Source organism: Neoarius graeffei, chromosome 10, assembly GCF_027579695.1.
Source record: "Neoarius graeffei isolate fNeoGra1 chromosome 10, fNeoGra1.pri, whole genome shotgun sequence".
Taxonomy (NCBI): domain Eukaryota; kingdom Metazoa; phylum Chordata; class Actinopteri; order Siluriformes; family Ariidae; genus Neoarius; species Neoarius graeffei.
The window spans coordinates 24,664,254-24,687,682 of NC_083578.1; the positions used below are offsets into that span (position 1 = coordinate 24,664,254).

At 49.3% G+C, this 23,429-nt stretch overlaps 8 non-coding genes across 8 annotated transcripts; all 8 read right to left on the reverse strand.

The window, feature by feature from the left end:
* Positions 1-908: 908 nt before the first annotated feature.
* trnar-ucg (transfer RNA arginine (anticodon UCG)) lies at positions 909-981 on the reverse strand. Its single transcript has one exon. It is a non-coding gene; the product is annotated as a tRNA-Arg (tRNA).
* A 1,381-nt stretch (positions 982-2,362) lies between these two features.
* On the reverse strand, positions 2,363-2,435 carry trnar-ucg (transfer RNA arginine (anticodon UCG)). The gene has a single exon. It is a non-coding gene; the product is annotated as a tRNA-Arg (tRNA).
* Positions 2,436-5,822: 3,387 nt separating this feature from the next.
* On the reverse strand, positions 5,823-5,895 carry trnar-ucg (transfer RNA arginine (anticodon UCG)). Its single transcript has one exon. It is a non-coding gene; the product is annotated as a tRNA-Arg (tRNA).
* A 3,387-nt stretch (positions 5,896-9,282) lies between these two features.
* On the reverse strand, positions 9,283-9,355 carry trnar-ucg (transfer RNA arginine (anticodon UCG)). Its single transcript has one exon. It is a non-coding gene; the product is annotated as a tRNA-Arg (tRNA).
* A 1,657-nt stretch (positions 9,356-11,012) lies between these two features.
* On the reverse strand, positions 11,013-11,085 carry trnar-ucg (transfer RNA arginine (anticodon UCG)). Its single transcript has one exon. It is a non-coding gene; the product is annotated as a tRNA-Arg (tRNA).
* Positions 11,086-12,466: 1,381 nt separating this feature from the next.
* Positions 12,467-12,539, reverse strand: trnar-ucg (transfer RNA arginine (anticodon UCG)). Its single transcript has one exon. It is a non-coding gene; the product is annotated as a tRNA-Arg (tRNA).
* Positions 12,540-15,165: 2,626 nt separating this feature from the next.
* On the reverse strand, positions 15,166-15,238 carry trnar-ucg (transfer RNA arginine (anticodon UCG)). Its single transcript has one exon. It is a non-coding gene; the product is annotated as a tRNA-Arg (tRNA).
* A 1,667-nt stretch (positions 15,239-16,905) lies between these two features.
* On the reverse strand, positions 16,906-16,978 carry trnar-ucg (transfer RNA arginine (anticodon UCG)). Its single transcript has one exon. It is a non-coding gene; the product is annotated as a tRNA-Arg (tRNA).
* Positions 16,979-23,429: the final 6,451 nt, after the last annotated feature.

The window sequence follows — 23,429 nt, forward strand, 5'->3', positions numbered from 1 at the left end:
TCGGTTGTCACAGCACGGACCGGAAGGAAGCAAAGGATCACGAGCGCCTGCACCTGCTGGGAATCTAACCCGGCTGACAAGACTGGGAACCTTGCATGATGCCATTACCGTACACCACTGGCACATTTTGTGCCACCTGCCGGTTACTTCAAAACAGTTTCCAAAGGACAGTGCAGGAACCGGCAGACAGACGTGCAAGCCGTGAGGACGAGCCCATCGTCAGCGCAAACATGAAAGCCGCTGTGTCTTCCTGAGTATGCTGCTGGTTCGCCGAGTCCGTTTTTTGGGAGGAACCCGGCAATCTCTGGCTTTTGACCAGCTCGACAGGCAAGCCGGGAACGGATGGCCATTGCTTTTCTTAAGGTCAATGCTGAGCTCCTCGGTCTTGTCGACAATCAAGGTGAGATTGTTCTTGTTGCGACAGTGAAGGCAGATCCTGAGACTTCCTCCTGTGGGTGCTCCCGTCGCAGCCACTGCCGTGGGCTATGTCCGTAGTATCCTCAGAGAATTTTATTAGGCTGTCCTCTCTGAGCTACGCAGAAGAGGCAGGAGTGAATACACTCGACAGCAGGGGGCTGAGGCAGCAGCCTTGGCGCACGCCTGTGTTGAGGTTCAGGGTGGGTGAGGAAATCCGACACCCAGGAGCAGATGGTACCACACAGGTTGCTGAGGTTAATAAATACTTTGTTTGGAACAACAGCGTTGCTGAGTTTAAGGACCACTTTGTTTAGAAAAGACAGCCTTGAACGCAGAGCATAAGCCTTCTACCGCGACATTCACTGATCTGTGGCGCCAACACGCAAACCTCGTGGGTGTCTGAAATGGCCAGCCACAAAGAACAGCAGGGTCAGGCAGAAGTCTGGGTGCGCTTTTGAACTAAAGTACAGCGAGACGAGCTTCCTTTCAATTGACCCAGGGGGAACTTGAACCCACAATCCTCAGCTCCGAAGGCTGATGCCTTATCCATTAGGCCACTGGGCCTGCATGCAGCCGTGCTTCTTGGTCCATTTACATGCTTTTCATGCCCACACATGCGCTGCGCACGTGAGCGAATGCTTTCAGATTGATTCTCCACATTCACAGCTGCCCTCTCGATTTTGCTGACGGACCCTGGAAAGCTGGTCTGGAGGCTGATGCATTATCCCTTACTTAGGCTAGTTTCTACATATGCTTTGATGCTTCTCTTGCTCGCACGTGACAGAAACTGTCATCTGAACGGCTCGGATTGATTGTCTACATTCACAGCAATTCTTCAGACTTTTTCCAGCACGAACTGGGAAGCACGCAGGGCATCGCGACAGTCTGTGCAAGGTACGACTCAAACGCAGTTCACAAAGATAGAATATTGGAGGAGGCCATTTCATTTCGTCGTTCTTCACTTGAAATCTCAGGACCTTTTCACCTATGTCATCCATCAACAGCATCAGACTGACTCCACATTCAGAGGAATCGGGTCGGTTGTCACAGCACGGACCGGAAGGAAGCAAAGGATCACGAGCGCCTGCACCTGCTGGGAATCTAACCCGGCTGACAAGACTGGGAACCTTGCATGATGCCATTACCGTACACCACTGGCACATTTTGTGCCACCTGCCGGTTACTTCAAAACAGTTTCCAAAGGACAGTGCAGGAACCGGCAGACAGACGTGCAAGCCGTGAGGACGAGCCCATCGTCAGCGCAAACATGAAAGCCGCTGTGTCTTCCTGAGTATGCTGCTGGTTCGCCGAGTCCGTTTTTTGGGAGGAAGCCGGCAATCTCTGGCTTTTGACCAGCTCGACAGGCAAGCCGGGAACGGATGGCCATTGCTTTTCTTAAGGTCAATGCTGAGCTCCTCGGTCTTGTCGACAATCAAGGTGAGATTGTTCTTGTTGCGACAGTGAAGGCAGATCCTGAGACTTCCTCCTGTGGGTGCTCCCGTCGCAGCCACTGCCGAGGGCTATGTCCGTAGTATCCTCAGAGAATTTTATTAGGCTGTCCTCTCTGAGCTACGCAGAAGAGGCAGGAGTGAATACACTCGACAGCAGGGGGCTGAGGCAGCAGCCTTGGCGCACGCCTGTGTTGAGGTTCAGGGTGGGTGAGGAAATCCGACACTCAGGAGCAGATGGTACCACACAGGTTGCTGAGGTTAATAAATACTTTGTTTGGAACAACAGCGTTGCTGAGTTTAAGGACCACTTTGTTTAGAAAAGAGAGCGTTGAACGCAGAGCATAAGCCTTCTCCCGCGACATTCACTGACCTGTGGCGCCAACACGCAAACCTCGTGGGTGTCTGAAATGGCCAGCCACAAAGAACAGCAGGGTCAGGCAGAAGTCTGGGTGCGCTTTTGAACTAAAGTACAGCAAGACAAGCTTCCTTTCAATTGACCCAGGGGGGACTTGAACCCACAATCCTCAGCTCCGAAGGCTGATGCCTTATCCATTAGGCCACTGGGTCTGCATGCAGCTGTGCTTCTTGGTCCGTTTACATGCTTTTCATGCCCACACATGCGCTGCGCACGTGAGCGAATGCTTTCAGATTGATTCTCCACATTCCCAGCTGCCCTCTCGATTTTGCTGACGGACCCTGGAAAGCTGGTCTGGAGGCTGATGCATTATCCCTTACTTAGGATAGTTTCTACATATGCTTTGATGCTTCTCTTGCTCGCAGGTGACAGAACCTGTCATATGAACGGCTCGGATTGACTGTCTACATTCACAGCAATTCTTCAGACTTTTTCCAGCATGAACTGGGAAGCACGCAATGCATTGCGACAGTCTGTGCAAGGTACGACTCAAACGCAGTTCACAAAGATAGAATCTTGGAGGAGGCCACTTCATTTTGTCGGTCTTCACTTGAAATCTCAGGACCTTTTCACCTATGTCATCCATCAACAGCATCAGACTGACTCCACATTCAGAGGAATCGGGCTTCTCTTGCTCGCTCGTGACAGAAACTGTCATACGAACGGCTCGGATCGATTGTCTACATTCACAGCAATTCTTCAGACTTTTTCCAGCACGAACTGGGAAGCACGCAGGGCATCGCGACAGTCTGTGCAAGGTACGACTCAAACGCAGTTCACAAAGATAGAATATTGGAGGAGGCCATTTCATTTCGTCGGTCTTCACTTGAAATCTCAGGACCTTTTCACCTATGTCATCCATCAACAGCATCAGACTGACTCCACATTCAGAGGAATCGGGTCGGTTGTCACAGCACGGACCGGAAGGAAGCAAAGGATCACGAGCGCCTGCACCTGCTGGGAATCTAACCCGGCTGACAAGACTGGGAACCTTGCATGATGCCATTACCGTACACCACTGGCAAATTTTGTGCCACCTGCCGGTTACTTCAAAACAGTTTCCAAAGGACAGTGCAGGAACCGGCAGACAGACGTGCAAGCCGTGAGGACGAGCCCATCGTCAGCGCAAACATGAAAGCCGCTGTGTCTTCCTGAGTATGCTGCTGGTTCGCCGAGTCCGTTTTTTGGGAGGAACCCGGCAATCTCTGGCTTTTGACCAGCTCGACAGGCAAGCCGGGAACGGATGGCCATTGCTTTTCTTAAGGTCAATGCTGAGCTCCTCGGTCTTGTCGACAATCAAGGTGAGATTGTTCTTGTTGCGACAGTGAAGGCAGATCCTGAGACTTCCTCCTGTGGGTGCTCCCGTCGCAGCCACTGCCGAGGGCTATGTCCGTAGTATCCTCAGAGAATTTTATTAGGCTGTCCTCTCTGAGCTACGCAGAAGAGGCAGGAGTGAATACACTCGACAGCAGGGGGCTGAGGCAGCAGCCTTGGCGCACGCCTGTGTTGAGGTTCAGGGTGGGTGAGGAAATCCGACACTCAGGAGCAGATGGTACCACACAGGTTGCTGAGGTTAATAAATACTTTGTTTGGAACAACAGCGTTGCTGAGTTTAAGGACCACTTTGTTTAGAAAAGAGAGCGTTGAACGCAGAGCATAAGCCTTCTCCCGTGACATTCACTGATCTGTGGCGCCAACACGCAAACCTCGTGGGTGTCTGAAATGGCCAGCCACAAAGAACAGCAGGGTCAGGCAGAAGTCTGGGTGCGCTTTTGAACTAAAGTACAGCGAGACAAGCTTCCTTTTAATTGACCCAGGGGGGACTTGAACCCACAATCCTCAGCTCTGAAGGCTGATGCCTTATCCATTAGGCCACTGGGTCTGCATGCAGCTGTGCTTCTTGGTCCGTTTACATGCTTTTCATGCCCACACATGCGCTGCGCACGTGAGCGAATGCTTTCAGATTGATTCTCCACATTCACAGCTGCCCTCTCGATTTTGCTGACGGACCCTGGAAAGCTGGTCTGGAGGCTGATGCATTATCCCTTACTTAGGATAGTTTCTACATATGCTTTGATGCTTCTCTTGCTCGCAGGTGACAGAACCTGTCATATGAACGGCTCGGATTGACTGTCTACATTCACAGCAATTCTTCAGACTTTTTCCAGCATGAACTGGGAAGCACGCAATGCATTGCGACAGTCTGTGCAAGGTACGACTCAAACGCAGTTCACAAAGATAGAATCTTGGAGGAGGCCACTTCATTTTGTCGGTCTTCACTAGAAATCTCAGGACCTTTTCACCTATGTCATCCATCAACAGCATCAGACTGACTCCACATTCAGAGGAATCGGGCTTCTCTTGCTCGCTCGTGACAGAAACTGACATACGAACTACTCGGATCGATTGTCTACATTCACAGCAATTCTTCAGACTTTTTCCAGCACGAACTGGGAAGCACGCAGGGCATCGCGACAGTCTGTGCAAGGTACGACTCAAACGCAGTTCACAAAGCTAGAATATTGGAGGAGGCCATTTCATTTCGTCGGTCTTCACTTGAAATCTCAGGACCTTTTCACCTATGTCATCCATCAACAGCATCAGACTGACTCCACATTCAGAGGAATCGGGTCGGTTGTCACAGCACGGACCGGAAGGAAGCAAAGGATCACGAGCGCCTGCACCTGCTGGGAATCTAACCCGGCTGACAAGACTGGGAACCTTGCATGATGCCATTACCGTACACCACTGGCACATTTTGTGCCACCTGCCGGTTACTTCAAAACAGTTTCCAAAGGACAGTGCAGGAACCGGCAGACAGACGTGCAAGCCGTGAGGACGAGCCCATCGTCAGCGCAAACATGAAAGCCGCTGTGTCTTCCTGAGTATGCTGCTGGTTCGCCGAGTCCGTTTTTTGGGAGGAACCCGGCAATCTCTGGCTTTTGACCAGCTCGACAGGCAAGCCGGGAACGGATGGCCATTGCTTTTCTTAAGGTCAATGCTGAGCTCCTCGGTCTTGTCGACAATCAAGGTGAGATTGTTCTTGTTGCGACAGTGAAGGCAGATCCTGAGACTTCCTCCTGTGGGTGCTCCCGTCGCAGCCACTGCCGTGGGCTATGTCCGTAGTATCCTCAGAGAATTTTATTAGGCTGTCCTCTCTGAGCTACGCAGAAGAGGCAGGAGTGAATACACTCGACAGCAGGGGGCTGAGGCAGCAGCCTTGGCGCACGCCTGTGTTGAGGTTCAGGGTGGGTGAGGAAATCCGACACTCAGGAGCAGATGGTACCACACAGGTTGCTGAGGTTAATAAATACTTTGTTTGGAACAACAGCGTTGCTGAGTTTAAGGACCACTTTGTTTAGAAAAGACAGCCTTGAACGCAGAGCATAAGCCTTCTACCGCGACATTCACTGATCTGTGGCGCCAACACGCAAACCTCGTGGGTGTCTGAAATGGCCAGCCACAAAGAACAGCAGGGTCAGGCAGAAGTCTGGGTGCGCTTTTGAACTAAAGTACAGCGAGACGAGCTTCCTTCCAATTGACCCAGGGGGGACTTGAACCCACAATCCTCAGCTCCGAAGGCTGATGCCTTATCCATTAGGCCACTGGGCCTGCATGCAGCCGTGCTTCTTGGTCCATTTACATGCTTTTCATGCCCACACATGCGCTGCGCACGTGAGCGAATGCTTTCAGATTGATTCTCCACATTCACAGCTGCCCTCTCGATTTTGCTGACGGACCCTGGAAAGCTGGTCTGGAGGCTGATGCATTATCCCTTACTTAGGATAGTTTCTACATATGCTTTGATGCTTCTCTTGCTCGCAGGTGACAGAACCTGTCATATGAACGGCTCGGATTGACTGTCTACATTCACAGCAATTCTTCAGACTTTTTCCAGCATGAACTGGGAAGCACGCAATGCATTGCGACAGTCTGTGCAAGGTACGACTCAAACGCAGTTCACAAAGATAGAATCTTGGAGGAGGCCACTTCATTTTGTCGGTCTTCACTTGAAATCTCAGGACCTTTTCACCTATGTCATCCATCAACAGCATCAGACTGACTCCACATTCAGAGGAATCGGGCTTCTCTTGCTCGCTCGTGACAGAAACTGTCATACGAACGGCTCGGATCGATTGTCTACATTCACAGCAATTCTTCAGACTTTTTCCAGCACGAACTGGGAAGCACGCAGGGCATCGCGACAGTCTGTGCAAGGTACGACTCAAACGCAGTTCACAAAGATAGAATATTGGAGGAGGCCATTTCATTTCGTCGGTCTTCACTTGAAATCTCAGGACCTTTTCACCTATGTCATCCATCAACAGCATCAGACTGACTCCACATTCAGAGGAATCGGGTCGGTTGTCACAGCACGGACCGGAAGGAAGCAAAGGATCACGAGCGCCTGCACCTGCTGGGAATCTAACCCGGCTGACAAGACTGGGAACCTTGCATGATGCCATTACCGTACACCACTGGCAAATTTTGTGCCACCTGCCGGTTACTTCAAAACAGTTTCCAAAGGACAGTGCAGGAACCGGCAGACAGACGTGCAAGAAGTGAGGACGAGCCCATCGTCAGCGCAAACATGAAAGCCGCTGTGTCTTCCTGAGTATGCTGCTGGTTCCCCGAGTCCGTTTTTTGGGAGGAACCCGGCAATCTCTGGCTTTTGACCAGCTCGACAGGCAAGCCGGGAACGGATGGCCATTGCTTTTCTTAAGGTCAATGCTGAGCTCCTCGGTCTTGTCGACAATCAAGGTGAGATTGTTCTTGTTGCGACAGTGAAGGCAGATCCTGAGACTTCCTCCTGTGGGTGCTCCCGTCGCAGCCACTGCCGAGGGCTATGTCCGTAGTATCCTCAGAGAATTTTATTAGGCTGTCCTCTCTGAGCTACGCAGAAGAGGCAGGAGTGAATACACTCGACAGCAGGGGGCTGAGGCAGCAGCCTTGGCGCACGCCTGTGTTGAGGTTCAGGGTGGGTGAGGAAATCCGACACTCAGGAGCAGATGGTACCACACAGGTTGCTGAGGTTAATAAATACTTTGTTTGGAACAACAGCGTTGCTGAGTTTAAGGACCACTTTGTTTAGAAAAGAGAGCGTTGAACGCAGAGCATAAGCCTTCTCCCGCGACATTCACTGATCTGTGGCGCCAACACGCAAACCTCGTGGGTGTCTGAAATGGCCAGCCACAAAGAACAGCAGGGTCAGGCAGAAGTCTGGGTGCGCTTTTGAACTAAAGTACAGCGAGACAAGCTTCCTTTCAATTGACCCAGGGGGGACTTGAACCCACAATCCTCAGGTCTAAAGGCTGACGCCTTATCCATTAGGCCACTGGGTCTGCATGCAGCTGTGCTTCTTGGTCCGTTTACATGCTTTTCATGCCCACACATGCGCTGCGCACGTGAGCGAATGCTTTCAGATTGATTCTCCACATTCACAGCTGCCCTCTCGATTTTGCTGACGGACCCTGGAAAGCTGGTCTGGAGGCTGATGCATTATCCCTTACTTAGGATAGTTTCTACATATGCTTTGATGCTTCTCTTGCTCGCAGGTGACAGAACCTGTCATATGAACGGCTCGGATTGACTGTCTACATTCACAGCAATTCTTCAGACTTTTTCCAGCATGAACTGGGAAGCACGCAATGCATTGCGACAGTCTGTGCAAGGTACGACTCAAACGCAGTTCACAAAGATAGAATCTTGGAGGAGGCCACTTCATTTTGTCGGTCTTCACTAGAAATCTCAGGACCTTTTCACCTATGTCATCCATCAACAGCATCAGACTGACTCCACATTCAGAGGAATCGGGCTTCTCTTGCTCGCTCGTGACAGAAACTGACATACGAACTGCTCGGATCGATTGTCTACATTCACAGCAATTCTTCAGACTTTTTCCAGCACGAACTGGGAAGCACGCAGGGCATCGCGACAGTCTGTGCAAGGTACGACTCAAACGCAGTTCACAAAGCTAGAATATTGGAGGAGGCCATTTCATTTCGTCGGTCTTCACTTGAAATCTCAGGACCTTTTCACCTATGTCATCCATCAACAGCATCAGACTGACTCCACATTCAGAGGAATCGGGTCGGTTGTCACAGCACGGACCGGAAGGAAGCAAAGGATCACGAGCGCCTGCACCTGCTGGGAATCTAACCCGGCTGACAAGACTGGGAACCTTGCATGATGCCATTACCGTACACCACTGGCACATTTTGTGCCACCTGCCGGTTACTTCAAAACAGTTTCCAAAGGACAGTGCAGGAACCGGCAGACAGACGTGCAAGCCGTGAGGACGAGCCCATCGTCAGCGCAAACATGAAAGCCGCTGTGTCTTCCTGAGTATGCTGCTGGTTCGCCGAGTCCGTTTTTTGGGAGGAACCCGGCAATCTCTGGCTTTTGACCAGCTCGACAGGCAAGCCGGGAACGGATGGCCATTGCTTTTCTTAAGGTCAATGCTGAGCTCCTCGGTCTTGTCGACAATCAAGGTGAGATTGTTCTTGTTGCGACAGTGAAGGCAGATCCTGAGACTTCCTCCTGTGGGTGCTCCCGTCGCAGCCACTGCCGTGGGCTATGTCCGTAGTATCCTCAGAGAATTTTATTAGGCTGTCCTCTCTGAGCTACGCAGAAGAGGCAGGAGTGAATACACTCGACAGCAGGGGGCTGAGGCAGCAGCCTTGGCGCACGCCTGTGTTGAGGTTCAGGGTGGGTGAGGAAATCCGACACCCAGGAGCAGATGGTACCACACAGGTTGCTGAGGTTAATAAATACTTTGTTTGGAACAACAGCGTTGCTGAGTTTAAGGACCACTTTGTTTAGAAAAGACAGCCTTGAACGCAGAGCATAAGCCTTCTACCGCGACATTCACTGATCTGTGGCGCCAACACGCAAACCTCGTGGGTGTCTGAAATGGCCAGCCACAAAGAACAGCAGGGTCAGGCAGAAGTCTGGGTGCGCTTTTGAACTAAAGTACAGCGAGACGAGCTTCCTTTCAATTGACCCAGGGGGGACTTGAACCCACAATCCTCAGCTCCGAAGGCTGATGCCTTATCCATTAGGCCACTGGGCCTGCATGCAGCCGTGCTTCTTGGTCCATTTACATGCTTTTCATGCCCACACATGCGCTGCGCACGTGAGCGAATGCTTTCAGATTGATTCTCCACATTCACAGCTGCCCTCTCGATTTTGCTGACGGACCCTGGAAAGCTGGTCTGGAGGCTGATGCATTATCCCTTACTTAGGATAGTTTCTACATATGCTTTGATGCTTCTCTTGCTCGCAGGTGACAGAACCTGTCATATGAACGGCTCGGATTGACTGTCTACATTCACAGCAATTCTTCAGACTTTTTCCAGCATGAACTGGGAAGCACGCAATGCATTGCGACAGTCTGTGCAAGGTACGACTCAAACGCAGTTCACAAAGATAGAATCTTGGAGGAGGCCACTTCATTTTGTCGGTCTTCACTTGAAATCTCAGGACCTTTTCACCTATGTCATCCATCAACAGCATCAGACTGACTCCACATTCAGAGGAATCGGGCTTCTCTTGCTCGCTCGTGACAGAAACTGTCATACGAACGGCTCGGATCGATTGTCTACATTCACAGCAATTCTTCAGACTTTTTCCAGCACGAACTGGGAAGCACGCAGGGCATCGCGACAGTCTGTGCAAGGTACGACTCAAACGCAGTTCACAAAGATAGAATATTGGAGGAGGCCATTTCATTTCGTCGGTCTTCACTTGAAATCTCAGGACCTTTTCACCTATGTCATCCATCAACAGCATCAGACTGACTCCACATTCAGAGGAATCGGGTCGGTTGTCACAGCACGGACCGGAAGGAAGCAAAGGATCACGAGCGCCTGCACCTGCTGGGAATCTAACCCGGCTGACAAGACTGGGAACCTTGCATGATGCCATTACCGTACACCACTGGCAAATTTTGTGCCACCTGCCGGTTACTTCAAAACAGTTTCCAAAGGACAGTGCAGGAACCGGCAGACAGACGTGCAAGCCGTGAGGACGAGCCCATCGTCAGCGCAAACATGAAAGCCGCTGTGTCTTCCTGAGTATGCTGCTGGTTCGCCGAGTCCGTTTTTTGGGAGGAACCCGGCAATCTCTGGCTTTTGACCAGCTCGACAGGCAAGCCGGGAACGGATGGCCATTGCTTTTCTTAAGGTCAATGCTGAGCTCCTCGGTCTTGTCGACAATCAAGGTGAGATTGTTCTTGTTGCGACAGTGAAGGCAGATCCTGAGACTTCCTCCTGTGGGTGCTCCCGTCGCAGCCACTGCCGAGGGCTATGTCCGTAGTATCCTCAGAGAATTTTATTAGGCTGTCCTCTCTGAGCTACGCAGAAGAGGCAGGAGTGAATACACTCGACAGCAGGGGGCTGAGGCAGCAGCCTTGGCGCACGCCTGTGTTGAGGTTCAGGGTGGGTGAGGAAATCCGACACTCAGGAGCAGATGGTACCACACAGGTTGCTGAGGTTAATAAATACTTTGTTTGGAACAACAGCGTTGCTGAGTTTAAGGACCACTTTGTTTAGAAAAGAGAGCGTTGAACGCAGAGCATAAGCCTTCTCCCGCGACATTCACTGATCTGTGGCGCCAACACGCAAACCTCGTGGGTGTCTGAAATGGCCAGCCACAAAGAACAGCAGGGTCAGGCAGAAGTCTGGGTGCGCTTTTGAACTAAAGTACAGCAAGACAAGCTTCCTTTCAATTGACCCAGGGGGGACTTGAACCCACAATCCTCAGCTCCGAAGGCTGATGCCTTATCCATTAGGCCACTGGGTCTGCATGCAGCTGTGCTTCTTGGTCCGTTTACATGCTTTTCATGCCCACACATGCGCTGCGCACGTGAGCGAATGCTTTCAGATTGATTCTCCACATTCCCAGCTGCCCTCTCGATTTTGCTGACGGACCCTGGAAAGCTGGTCTGGAGGCTGATGCATTATCCCTTACTTAGGATAGTTTCTACATATGCTTTGATGCTTCTCTTGCTCGCAGGTGACAGAACCTGTCATATGAACGGCTCGGATTGACTGTCTACATTCACAGCAATTCTTCAGACTTTTTCCAGCATGAACTGGGAAGCACGCAATGCATTGCGACAGTCTGTGCAAGGTACGACTCAAACGCAGTTCACAAAGATAGAATCTTGGAGGAGGCCACTTCATTTTGTCGGTCTTCACTTGAAATCTCAGGACCTTTTCACCTATGTCATCCATCAACAGCATCAGACTGACTCCACATTCAGAGGAATCGGGTCGGTTGTCACAGCACGGACCGGAAGGAAGCAAAGGATCACGAGTGCCTGCACCTGCTGGGAATCTAACCCGGCTGACAAGACTGGGAACCTTGCATGATGCCATTACCGTACACCACTGGCACATTTTGTGCCACCTGCCGGTTACTTCAAAACAGTTTCCAAAGGACAGTGCAGGAACCGGCAGACAGACGTGCAAGCCGTGAGGACGAGCCCATCGTCAGCGCAAACATGAAAGCCGCTGTGTCTTCCTGAGTATGCTGCTGGTTCGCCGAGTCCGTTTTTTGGGAGGAACCCGGCAATCTCTGGCTTTTGACCAGCTCGACAGGCAAGCCGGGAACGGATGGCCATTGCTTTTCTTAAGGTCAATGCTGAGCTCCTCGGTCTTGTCGACAATCAAGGTGAGATTGTTCTTGTTGCGACAGTGAAGGCAGATCCTGAGACTTCCTCCTGTGGGTGCTCCCGTCGCAGCCACTGCCGAGGCCTATGTCCGTGGTATCCTCAGAGAATTTTATTAGGCTGTCCTCTCTGAGCTACGCAGAAGAGGCAGGAGTGAATACACTCGACAGCAGGGGGCTGAGGCAGCAGCCTTGGCGCACGCCTGTGTTGAGGTTCAGGGTGGGTGAGGAAATCCGACACCCAGGAGCAGATGGTACCACACAGGTTGCTGAGGTTAATAAATACTTTGTTTGGAACAACAGCGTTGCTGAGTTTAAGGACCACTTTGTTTAGAAAAGAGAGCATTGAACGCAGAGCATAAGCCTTCTCCCGCGACATTCACTGATCTGTGGCGCCAACACGCAAACCTCGTGGGTGTCTGAAATGGCCAGCCCCAAAGAACAGCAGGGTCAGGCAGAAGTCTGGGTGCGCTTTTGAACTAAAGTACAGCAAGACGAGCTTCCTTTCAATTGACCCAGGGGGGACTTGAACCCACAATCCTCAGCTCCGAAGGCTGATGCCTTATCCATTAGGCCACTGGGCCTGCATGCAGCTGTGCTTCTTGGTCCGTTTATATGCTTTTCATGCCCACACATGCGCTGCGCACATGAGCGAATGCTGTCAGATTGATTCTCCACATTCCCAGCTGCCCTCTCAATTTTGCTGACGGACCCTGGAAAGCTGGTCTGGAGGCTGATGCATTATCCCTTACTTAGGCTAGTTTCTAAATATGCTTTGATGCTTCTCTTGCTTGCACGTGACAGAAACTGTCATATGAACGGCTCGGATTGATTGTCTACATTCACAGCAATTCTTCAGACTTTTTCCAGCACGAACTGGGAAGCACGCAATGCATCGCGACAGTCTGTGCAAGGTACGACTCAAACGCAGTTCACAAAGGTAGAATCTTGGAGGAGGCCACTTCATTTTGTCGGTCTTCACTTGAAATCTCAGGACCTTTTCACCTATGTCATCCATCAACAGCATCAGACTGACTCCACATTCAGAGGAATCGGGCTTCTCTTGCTCGCTCGTGACAGAAACTGTCATACGAACGGCTCGGATCGATTGTCTACATTCACAGCAATTCTTCAGACTTTTTCCAGCACGAACTGGGAAGCACGCAGGGCATCGCGACAGTCTGTGCAAGGTACGACTCAAACGCAGTTCACAAAGATAGAATCTTGGAGGAGGCCACTTCATTTTGTCGGTCTTCACTTGAAATCTCAGGACCTTTTCACCTATGTCATCCATCAACAGCATCAGACTGACTCCACATTCAGAGGAATCGGGTCGGTTGTCACAGCACGGACCGGAAGGAAGCAAAGGATCACGAGCGCCTGCACCTGCCGGGAATCTACCCCGCCTGACAAGACTGGGAACCTTGCATGATGCCATTACCGTACACCACTGGCACGGTTTGTGCCACCTGCCGGGCCAATTTTACGTGCTTCAGGTTTTGGATTGTCATCCGTACCCGGAGAGTACAAGGAAGGTCTTATGCCAGAATCAGTTACTTCCAGTTACTTCAAAACAGTTTCCAAAGGACAGTGCAGGAACCGGCAGACAGACGTGCAAGCCGTGAGGACGAGCCCATCGTCAGAGGAATCGGGCTTCTCTTGCTCGCTCGTGACAGAAACTGTCATACGAACGCCTCGGATCGATTGTCTACATTCACAGCAATTCTTCAGACTTTTTCCAGCACGAACTGGGAAGCACGCAGGGCATCGCAACAGTCTGTGCAAGGTACGACTCAAACGCAGTTCACAAAGATAGAATCTTGGAGGAGGCCACTTCATTTTGTCGGTCTTCACTTGAAATCTCAGGACCTTTTCACCTATGTCATCCATCAACAGCATCAGACTGACTCCACATTCAGAGGAATCGGGCTTCTCTTGCTCGCTCGTGACAGAAACTGTCATACGAACGGCTCGGATCGATTGTCTACATTTGCAGCAATTCTTCAGACTTTTTCCAGCACGAACTGGGAAGCACGCAGGGCATCGCGACAGTCTGTGCAAGGTACGACTCAAACGCAGTTCACAAAGATAGAATCTTGGAGGAGGCCACTTCATTTTGTCGGTCTTCACTTGAAATCTCAGGACCTTTTCACCTATGTCATCCATCAACAGCATCAGACTGACTCCACATTCAGAGGAATCGGGTCGGTTGTCACAGCACGGACCGGAAGGAAGCAAAGGATCACGAGCGCCTGCACCTGCCGGGAATCTAACCCGGCTGACAAGACTGGGAACCTTGCATGATGCCATTACCGTACACCACTGGCACGTTTTGTGCCACCTGCCGGGCCAATTTTACGTGCGTCAGGTTTTGGATTGTCATCCGTACCCGGAGAGTACAAGGAAGGTCTTATGCCAGAATCAGTTACTTCCAGTTACTTCAAAACAGTTTCCAAAGGACAGTGCAGGAACCGGCAGACAGACGTGTAAGCCGTGAGGACGAGCCCATCGTCAGCGCAAACATGAAAGCCGCTGTGTCTTCCTGAGTATGCTGCTGGTTCGCCGAGTCCGTTTTTTGGGAGGAACCCGGCAATCTCTGGCTTTTGACCAGCTCGACAGGCAAGCCGGGAACGGATGGCCATTGCTTTTCTTAAGGTCAATGCTGAGCTCCTCGGTCTTGTCGACAATCAAGGTGAGATTGTTCTTGTTGCGACAGTGAAGGCAGATCCTGAGACTTCCTCCTGTGGGTGCTCCCGTCGCAGCCACTGCCGAGGCCTATGTCCGTGGTATCCTCAGAGAATTTTATTAGGCTGTCCTCTCTGAGCTACGCAGAAGAGGCAGGAGTGAATACACTCGACAGCAGGGGGCTGAGGCAGCAGCCTTGGCGCACGCCTGTGTTGAGGTTCAGGGTGGGTGAGGAAATCCGACACCCAGGAGCAGATGGTACCACACAGGTTGCTGAGGTTAATAAATACTTTGTTTGGAACAACAGCGTTGCTGAGTTTAAGGACCACTTTGTTTAGAAAAGAGAGCGTTGAACGCAGAGCATAAGCCTTCTCCCGCGACATTCACTGATCTGTGGCGCCAACACGCAAACCTCGTGGGCTTCAGCCGTTGTCTGAAATGGCCAGCCACAAAGAACAGCAGGGTCAGGCAGAAGTCTGGGTGCGCTTTTGAACTAAAGTACAGCGAGACAAGCTTCCTTTCAATTGACCCAGGGGGGACTTGAACCCACAATCCTCAGCTCCGAAGGCTGATGCCTTATCCATTAGGCCACTGGGCCTGCATGCAGCTGTGCTTCTTGGTCCGTTTACATGCTTTTCATGCCCACACATGCGCTGCGCACGTGAGCGAATGCTTTCAGATTGATTCTCCACATTCCCAGCTGCCCTTTCGATTTTGCTGACGGACCCTGGAAAGCTGGTCTGGAGGCTGATGCATTATCCCTTACTTAGGCTAGTTTCTACATATGCTTTGATGCTTCTCTTGCTCGCACGTGACAGAAACTGTCATATGAACGGCTCGGATTGACTGTCTACATTCACAGCAATTCTTCAGACTTTTTCCAGCATGAACTGGGAAGCACGCAATGCATTGCGACAGTCTGTGCAAGGTACGACTCAAACGCAGTTCACAAAGGTAGAATCTTGGAGGAGGCCACTTCATTTTGTTGGTCTTCACTTGAAATCTCAGGACCTTTTCACCTATGTCATCCATCAACAGCATCAGACTGACTCCACATTCAGAGGAATCGGGCTTCTCTTGCTCGCTCGTGACAGAAACTGTCATACGAACGGCTCGGATCGATTGTCTACATTCGCAGCAATTCTTCAGACTTTTTCCAGCACGAACTGGGAAGCACGCAGGGCATCGCGACAGTCTGTGCAAGGTACGACTCAAACGCAGTTCACAAAGATAGAATATTGGAGGAGGCCACTTCATTTCGTCGGTCTTCACTTGAAATCTCAGGACCTTTTCACCTATGTCATCCATCAACAGCATCAGACTGACTCCACATTCAGAGGAATCGGGTCGGTTGTCACAGCACGGACCGGAAGGAAGCAAAGGATCACGAGCGCCTGCACCTGCTGGGAATCTAACCCGGCTGACAAGACTGGGAACCTTGCATGATGCCATTACCGTACACCACTGGCACGTTTTGTGCCACCTGCCGGTTACTTCAAAACAGTTTCCAAAGGACAGTGCAGGAACCGGCAGACAGACGTGCAAGCCGTGAGGACGAGCCCATCGTCAGCGCAAACATGAAAGCCGCTGTGTCTTCCTGAGTATGCTGCTGGTTCGCCGAGTCCGTTTTTTGGGAGGAACCCGGCAATCTCTGGCTTTTGACCAGCTCGACAGGCAAGCCGGGAACGGATGGCCATTGCTTTTCTTAAGGTCAATGCTGAGCTCCTCGGTCTTGTCGACAATCAAGGTGAGATTGTTCTTGTTGCGACAGTGAAGGCAGATCCTGAGACTTCCTCCTGTGGGTGCTCCCGTCGCAGCCACTGCCGAGGCCTATGTCCGTGGTATCCTCAGAGAATTTTATTAGGCTGTCCTCTCTGAGCTACGCAGAAGAGGCAGGAGTGAATACACTCGACAGCAGGGGGCTGAGGCAGCAGCCTTGGCGCACGCCTGTGTTGAGGTTCAGGGTGGGTGAGGAAATCCGACACCCAGGAGCAGATGGTACCACACAGGTTGCTGAGGTTAATAAATACTTTGTTTGAAACAACAGCGTTGCTGAGTTTAAGGACCACTTTGTTTAGAAAAGAGAGCGTTGAACGCAGAGCATAAGCCTTCTCCCGCGACATTCACTGATGTGTGGCGCCAACACGCAAACCTCGTGGGCTTCAGCCGTTGTCTGAAATGGCCAGCCACAAAGAATAGCAGGGTCAGGCAGAAGTCTGGGTGCGCTTTTGAACTAAAGTACAGCGAGACGAGCTTCCTTTCAATCGACCCAGGGGGGACTTGAACCCACAATCCTCAGCTCCGAAGGCTGATGCCTTATCCATTAGGCCACTGGGTCTGCATGCAGCTGTGCTTCTTGGTCCATTTACATGCTTTTCATGCCCACACATGCGCTGCGCACGTGAGCGAATGCTTTCAGATTGATTCTCCACATTCACAGCTGCCCTCTCGATTTTGCTGACGGACCCTGGAAAGCTGGTCTGGAGGCTGATGCATTATCCCTTACTTAGGCTAGTTTCTACATATGCTTTGATGCTTCTCTTGCTCGCACGTGACAGAAACTGTCATATGAACGGCTCGGATTGATTGTCTACATTCACAGCAATTCTTCAGACTTTTTCCAGCATGAACTGGGAAGCACGCAATGCATCGCGACAGTCTGTGCAAGGTACGACTCAAACACAGTTCACAAAGGTAGAATCTTGGAGGAGCCCACTTCATTTTGTCGGTCTTCACTTGAAATCTCAGGACCTTTTCACCTATGTCATCCATCAACAGCATCAGACTGACTCCACATTCAGAGGAATCGGGCTTCTCTTGCTCGCTCGTGACAGAAACTGTCATACGAACGGCTCGGATCGATTGTCTACATTCGCAGCAATTCTTCAGACTTTTTCCAGCACGAACTGGGAAGCACGCAGGGCATCGCGACAGTCTGTGCAAGGTACGACTCAAACGCAGTTCACAAAGATAGAATCTTGGAGGAGGCCACTTCATTTTGTCGGTCTTCACTTGAAATCTCAGGACCTTTTCACCTATGTCATCCATCAACAGCATCAGACTGACTCCACATTCAGAGGAATCGGGTCGGTTGTCACAGCACGGACCGGAAGGAAGCAAAGGATCACGAGCGCCTGCACCTGCCGGGAATCTAACCCGGCTGACAAGACTGGGAACCTTGCATGATGCCATTACCGTACACCACTGGCACGTTTTGTGCCACCTGCCGGGCCAATTTTACGTGCGTCAGGTTTTGGATTGTCATCCGTACCCGGAGAGTACAAGGAAGGTCTTATGCCAGAATCAGTTACTTCCAGTTACTTCAAAACAGTTTCCAAAGGACAGTGCAGGAACCGGCAGACAGACGTGTAAGCCGTGAGGACGAGCCCATCGTCAGCGCAAACATGAAAGCCGCTGTGTCTTCCTGAGTATGCTGCTGGTTCGCCGAGTCCGTTTTTTGGGAGGAACCCGGCAATCTCTGGCTTTTGACCAGCTCGACAGGCAAGCCGGGAACGGATGGCCATTGCTTTTCTTAAGGTCAATGCTGAGCTCCTCGGTCTTGTCGACAATCAAGGTGAGATTGTTCTTGTTGCGACAGTGAAGGCAGATCCTGAGACTTCCTCCTGTGGGTGCTCCCGTCGCAGCCACTGCCGAGGCCTATGTCCGTGGTATCCTCATAGAATTTTATTAGGCTGTCCTCTCTGAGCTACGCAGAAGAGGCAGGAGTGAATACACTCGACAGCAGGGGGCTGAGGCAGCAGCCTTGGCGCACGCCTGTGTTGAGGTTCAGGGTGGGTGAGGAAATCCGACACCCAGGAGCAGATGGTACCACACAGGTTGCTGAGGTTAATAAATACTTTGTTTGGAACAACAGCGTTGCTGAGTTTAAGGACCACTTTGTTTGTTTGATTGTCATCCGTACTCAGAGAATTCAAGGAAGGTCTTCTGCCAGAATCAGTTACTTCAAAACAGTTTCAAAAGGACAGTGCAGGAATTGGCAGACAGACATGCAAGCTGTGAGGATGAGCCATGGATTGAATCCACAATCCTCCACTCGAGGATACCATTACACCACTGGCACACTTTCTGCTCACTACAGGGCCAGGTTTATGCATTTCACGGTTTTATTGTCATTTATACTTGGAAAATACAATGAAGGTCTCATGCCAGAATCAATCTTCCAGTTACTTCAAAATAGTTATTTTAATACAATGCATTGTGACTGTCTGTGCAAGCTACGACTCACATGCAGTTCATAAAAATAGAATCTTTGAGGACCCTACTTCATTTTGTTCATGAAGTGTTAAATGCTGAGCTGTGGTCTCTGAACAGAAAAAGCGTTCTTCCCCAGTCTGTGTTCCAGAGCAGGGTGAAGTTAAGAGTGAAGGAGATGGTACTATCCAGTGGTCTGTGGTGCCAATATCCAAACTGTATGGGCTTCAGGTTGGTTGGGATGCAACTCTTCTTTGATAGTACCAGCTTTTCCAGCTCAGAGCAACCAGCACCAATGAACAGCAGGGTCAGACAGAAGTCTGGGTGCACCTTTGAACTAAAAGTATCTGTAAGGCTACGTTCACACTGCAGGCTGAAGTGACTCAAATCCGATCTTTTCGCCCATATGTGACCTGTATCCGATCTTTTATTGACAATATGAACAACACAGATCCGATTTTTTCAAATCCGACCCAGGCCGTTTGGATATGTGGTCCTAATTCCGATTCCTATCCGCTCTTTTCATATGCGACTTCAGTCTGAACAGCCAGGTCGCATTCATCCGACTTACACGTCATCAACAAGCCACAAACGTCACTATTCTGCGCTGAAGTAGGCGGCGGGTCTCTCAAAAAAAGTTACAACAACATGGCGCATATGACATCAATGCGAGGGACGCTTCGGGCTGTGAAGGTTCTGAATCTTCTCAATGGAAGGACGCAGAGGTTAGGGAGCTGATTTCCATTTGGGGGGATACAGCTATTCAAGCTAGATTGGATGGGTCATACCGCAACCGGGCGGTTTTACTTCCGTAAACACTGGCCATGCTCACTGTGTGATGTCGTCGTATCCTGCAATGCGCATGCGGAACACTTTTAGGTCGCTTTTCATTCATACTGAGGATCACATACAAGTCGCATATATTTGTTAATGTGAATGACCTCACAAAAAAATCGGATTTAAAAAAAAAATCGGAATTGAGCATTAAGCCTTGCAGTGTGAACGTAGCGTAATTGTTTCTGTGATATCTCCTCAACTGTGATAAAAATATCCTCTGCAAATGTCAGAATCCTATTTATGAGAGAGACACCACATTCATATAACTTTTATTCCAGTATATTAATCATCACTAGTTACTGTTCTTGATGTTACATTGTTTGTTGTTTACAAATGAAATAAGCTTTATATATGGTTTGCTCCTAACCGTGGTTTTGGCTATCTGCTTTTGATCTTGCAACATATCCCCTGCGGCTACGTTTTTCCAACTGTATCTGCTGATGTTTTCTGCTTGTTGTTTTGAGCTGGCCACCGGTTGTTTTCCATTGAGACAGTATGAGTAGTGCCATCACAATCTCACTACATTTCAGTCACCACCAACAATGTCATGACTGGTCACAACACATAAATCTGATGGTTCTGATTCCCACTGGAGCCATGACAAAAGATTTCCAGAAATGTTACTAGACCGACCGGGGATAGATTAATGTTTCAACTTTGTCATTTTACTCTCATTCCCTCAGGATACCACTGCAACATAATGGAAAATATACGGTTTTCACTGAGAGTGGAAATGGGGTATAATTGATGCAGTACGCATGTTGGAGTTTATCAATGGTTAAAAATTTGCTTCACCAAATTTGTCACAGATGGTCTTCAGACAGGTGGCACGGTGATGTAGTGGTTAGTGCCGTCGCCTTGCAGCAAGAAGGTCTGAGCTGAGCCCCGTGGCTGGCGAGGGCCTTTCTGTGCAGAGTTTGCATGTTCTCTCCGGGTGCTCTGGTTTCCCCCAAAGACATGAAGGTTAGGTTAACTGGTGACTCTAAATTGAGTGTGAATGGTTGTCTGTGTCTATGTGTCAGCCCTGTGATGACCTGGTGACTTGTCCAGGGTGTGCCCCCCCTTGCCTGTAATCAGCTGGGATAGGCTCCAGCTTGCCTGTAGAACAGGATAAAGCGGCTAGAGATAATGAGATCTTCAGACAAAGTCTCATACTACTTATGAGATGGATTTTTTTTAATTTTTAAAATAATCAATCAGTTACAGCCTAATAAATTTGGCAGCAAAGCCACCAACTAGGAAGTGAGCTCATATTTCAGCAAATCTTTTGGTCATTTGACATGAAACTTGCTGTACATATAGCCATGCCCATGACATTATGAAGTTTCCATGGCAACTATGACCTTCTGGGCTACTTGGCCCCTCATCACCGTTTGCAGTTATAATTTTAAGGTGATATTTATCACATTTTACTGCACAAATATGAACTTCTCAGTTATTATTATTTTTACATATTCTCATAAATGACAGTATATCAACAGAGTAACATATCTATGAATAGGGGAGAGTTTATCTCCATCAGATATCAGACGTCCTAGCTCCCCTCTTGTGCATGCTTCTCTTTCGCTCACCCCACACATTTTCAAAGACGTTTAGGTCAGAGAATTGCTCTACCATTCCTGTGTGGATCATTGTCCAAAAATAAAAAAATAAATAAATAACTCTTGGCTTCAAGGGGTGGCATGGTGGTGTAGTGTTTTGCACGGTTGCCTCACAGCAAGAAGGTCCTAGGTTCGAGCCCAGTGGCTGGCAAGGGCCTTTCTGTGGGGAGTTTGCATGATCTGTGTGGGTTTGCTCTGGTTTTCCCCCAAAGACATGCAGGTTAGGCTAATTGGTGGCTCTAAATTGACTGAGTGTGAATGGTTGTTTGTCAGCCCTGTGATGACCTGGTGATTTGTCCAGGGTGGCCCCCGCCTCTTGCCCATAGTCAGCTGGGATAGGCTCCTGCGACCCTGTAGAACAGGATAAGCAGCTACAGATAATGGATGGATGTTGGATTTGCTCTATAAAGTTTTTTCAAATCTGCAGAAAGAGTGATGACAAGCACAAAACAGGGGTGATCAAATTCTTTTAATGAAGAGTGAAAATTAAAACCTATTGATAATTTAAATGAATAAGGCTCTATAAAACCAGTGTTAGAAATGGTGCCAAACCTGTATACTCACTGAAAAAGGTACTAAACTGTACATTTCCTTGTTGCTGGTGTGCTCATCTTACCTTTGTATGTCTTACATCTGGAAACGTGCATGTGGACTTTTTGGAGTAAAGCTTTAAAGATACACTAAATTAACCTTTCTAGGGAAAAGATACAGCACTGTGCAAAAGTCTTCGGCACCTTATTGTTTTTAGTACAAACTTTGTTATAGACTTTTATTTTATGACTTCTACATTATGGAACCAGTACAAAAACACCTTAGATTTCCAAACATTAATTTTCCAGCACAAAATTAAATGTTACATAAAAATGTTTGGATGTCAGTCAAGAAAGCAACATATTACAAAGCAGACCACTTTTCAGACAAATACATAACGAAGGCTGCTGGATTTTGCTGCAAAAAATAAGAAGGGAGTGTAACAGTCAAAGTCTCCAGAAGAACTGTGGCTGATTCTGTAAGATGCTCAGTAAAACTTACAGCTCAGTTCCTTATAAAACTGCACTAACTGTACCCGAGACTCTTATTTTTTTAAGCAAAGGGTCGTAACACCAAACATTGACTTTTTTCATGCATTACTGCCTCCTGATCTTTATGGTATATTTTAAATGTAGAAACATTTAATTCCATTATTTTTGAAGGCCTCATTGCGCTACAGCATTTCATTGCATCTGCCTAAGACTTTTGCACACAGTATTGTACATACAAAAAATGGCTTAAAGATGCCACCCCAGTGACAAGGAATGGCATCGTATAATATACTTTGTTTATATACAGCAGTGTTCCAGCCAGTCTATTTTACCAGGGTGCCACTCCTTGCCCTCCAGAACTTGTGTCCTGCCCTCAAATACCAATGCCATACGCAAAGTCATCTGCGCCCTGCTCATAAAAGCACCCTTGACATATGTTACACCACAGAAACAAAGTGTGCTGTAATGAGTATTAATGAATGTTGCTGACTTCCAGTGAAAGTACGGTAACACATGTTGACCAATCACAGCACACTATTAGCATGAGTCATAGTAATGCTCTGTCAGCCATTTTGTTTGATTAGCAGAGCTCCCCACTATCTGTCCATCCATCCATTATCTGTAGCTGCTTATGCTGTCCTACAGGGTCGCAGGCAAGCTGGAGCCTATCCCAGCTGACTATGGGCAAGGGGGGGTACACCCTGGACAAGTCACCAGGTCATCGCAGGGCCAACACATAGAGACAAACAACCATTCGCACTCACGGTCAATTTAGAGTCACCAATTAGCCTAACCCGCATGTCTTTGGACTGTCGGGAAAACCAGAACACCTGGAGGAAACCCACACAGACACAGGAAGAACATGCAAACTCCACACAGAAAGGTCCTCTTAGCCACTGGGCTTGAACCCAGCACCTTCTTGCTGTGAGGCGACAATGCTAACCACTACACCACCGTGCCACTATTTAAAAAATAAATAAATAACATGGGATTTGCCAACACATTTTACAGAAAATATTCATGTCCTCTTTCCTTAAAACCCAGTGAAACTGGGAAATGTGCATCTACTTCTGGAAGAGACTGAGCTCCCATTGCTCTGGTATAATCCATTATTGAA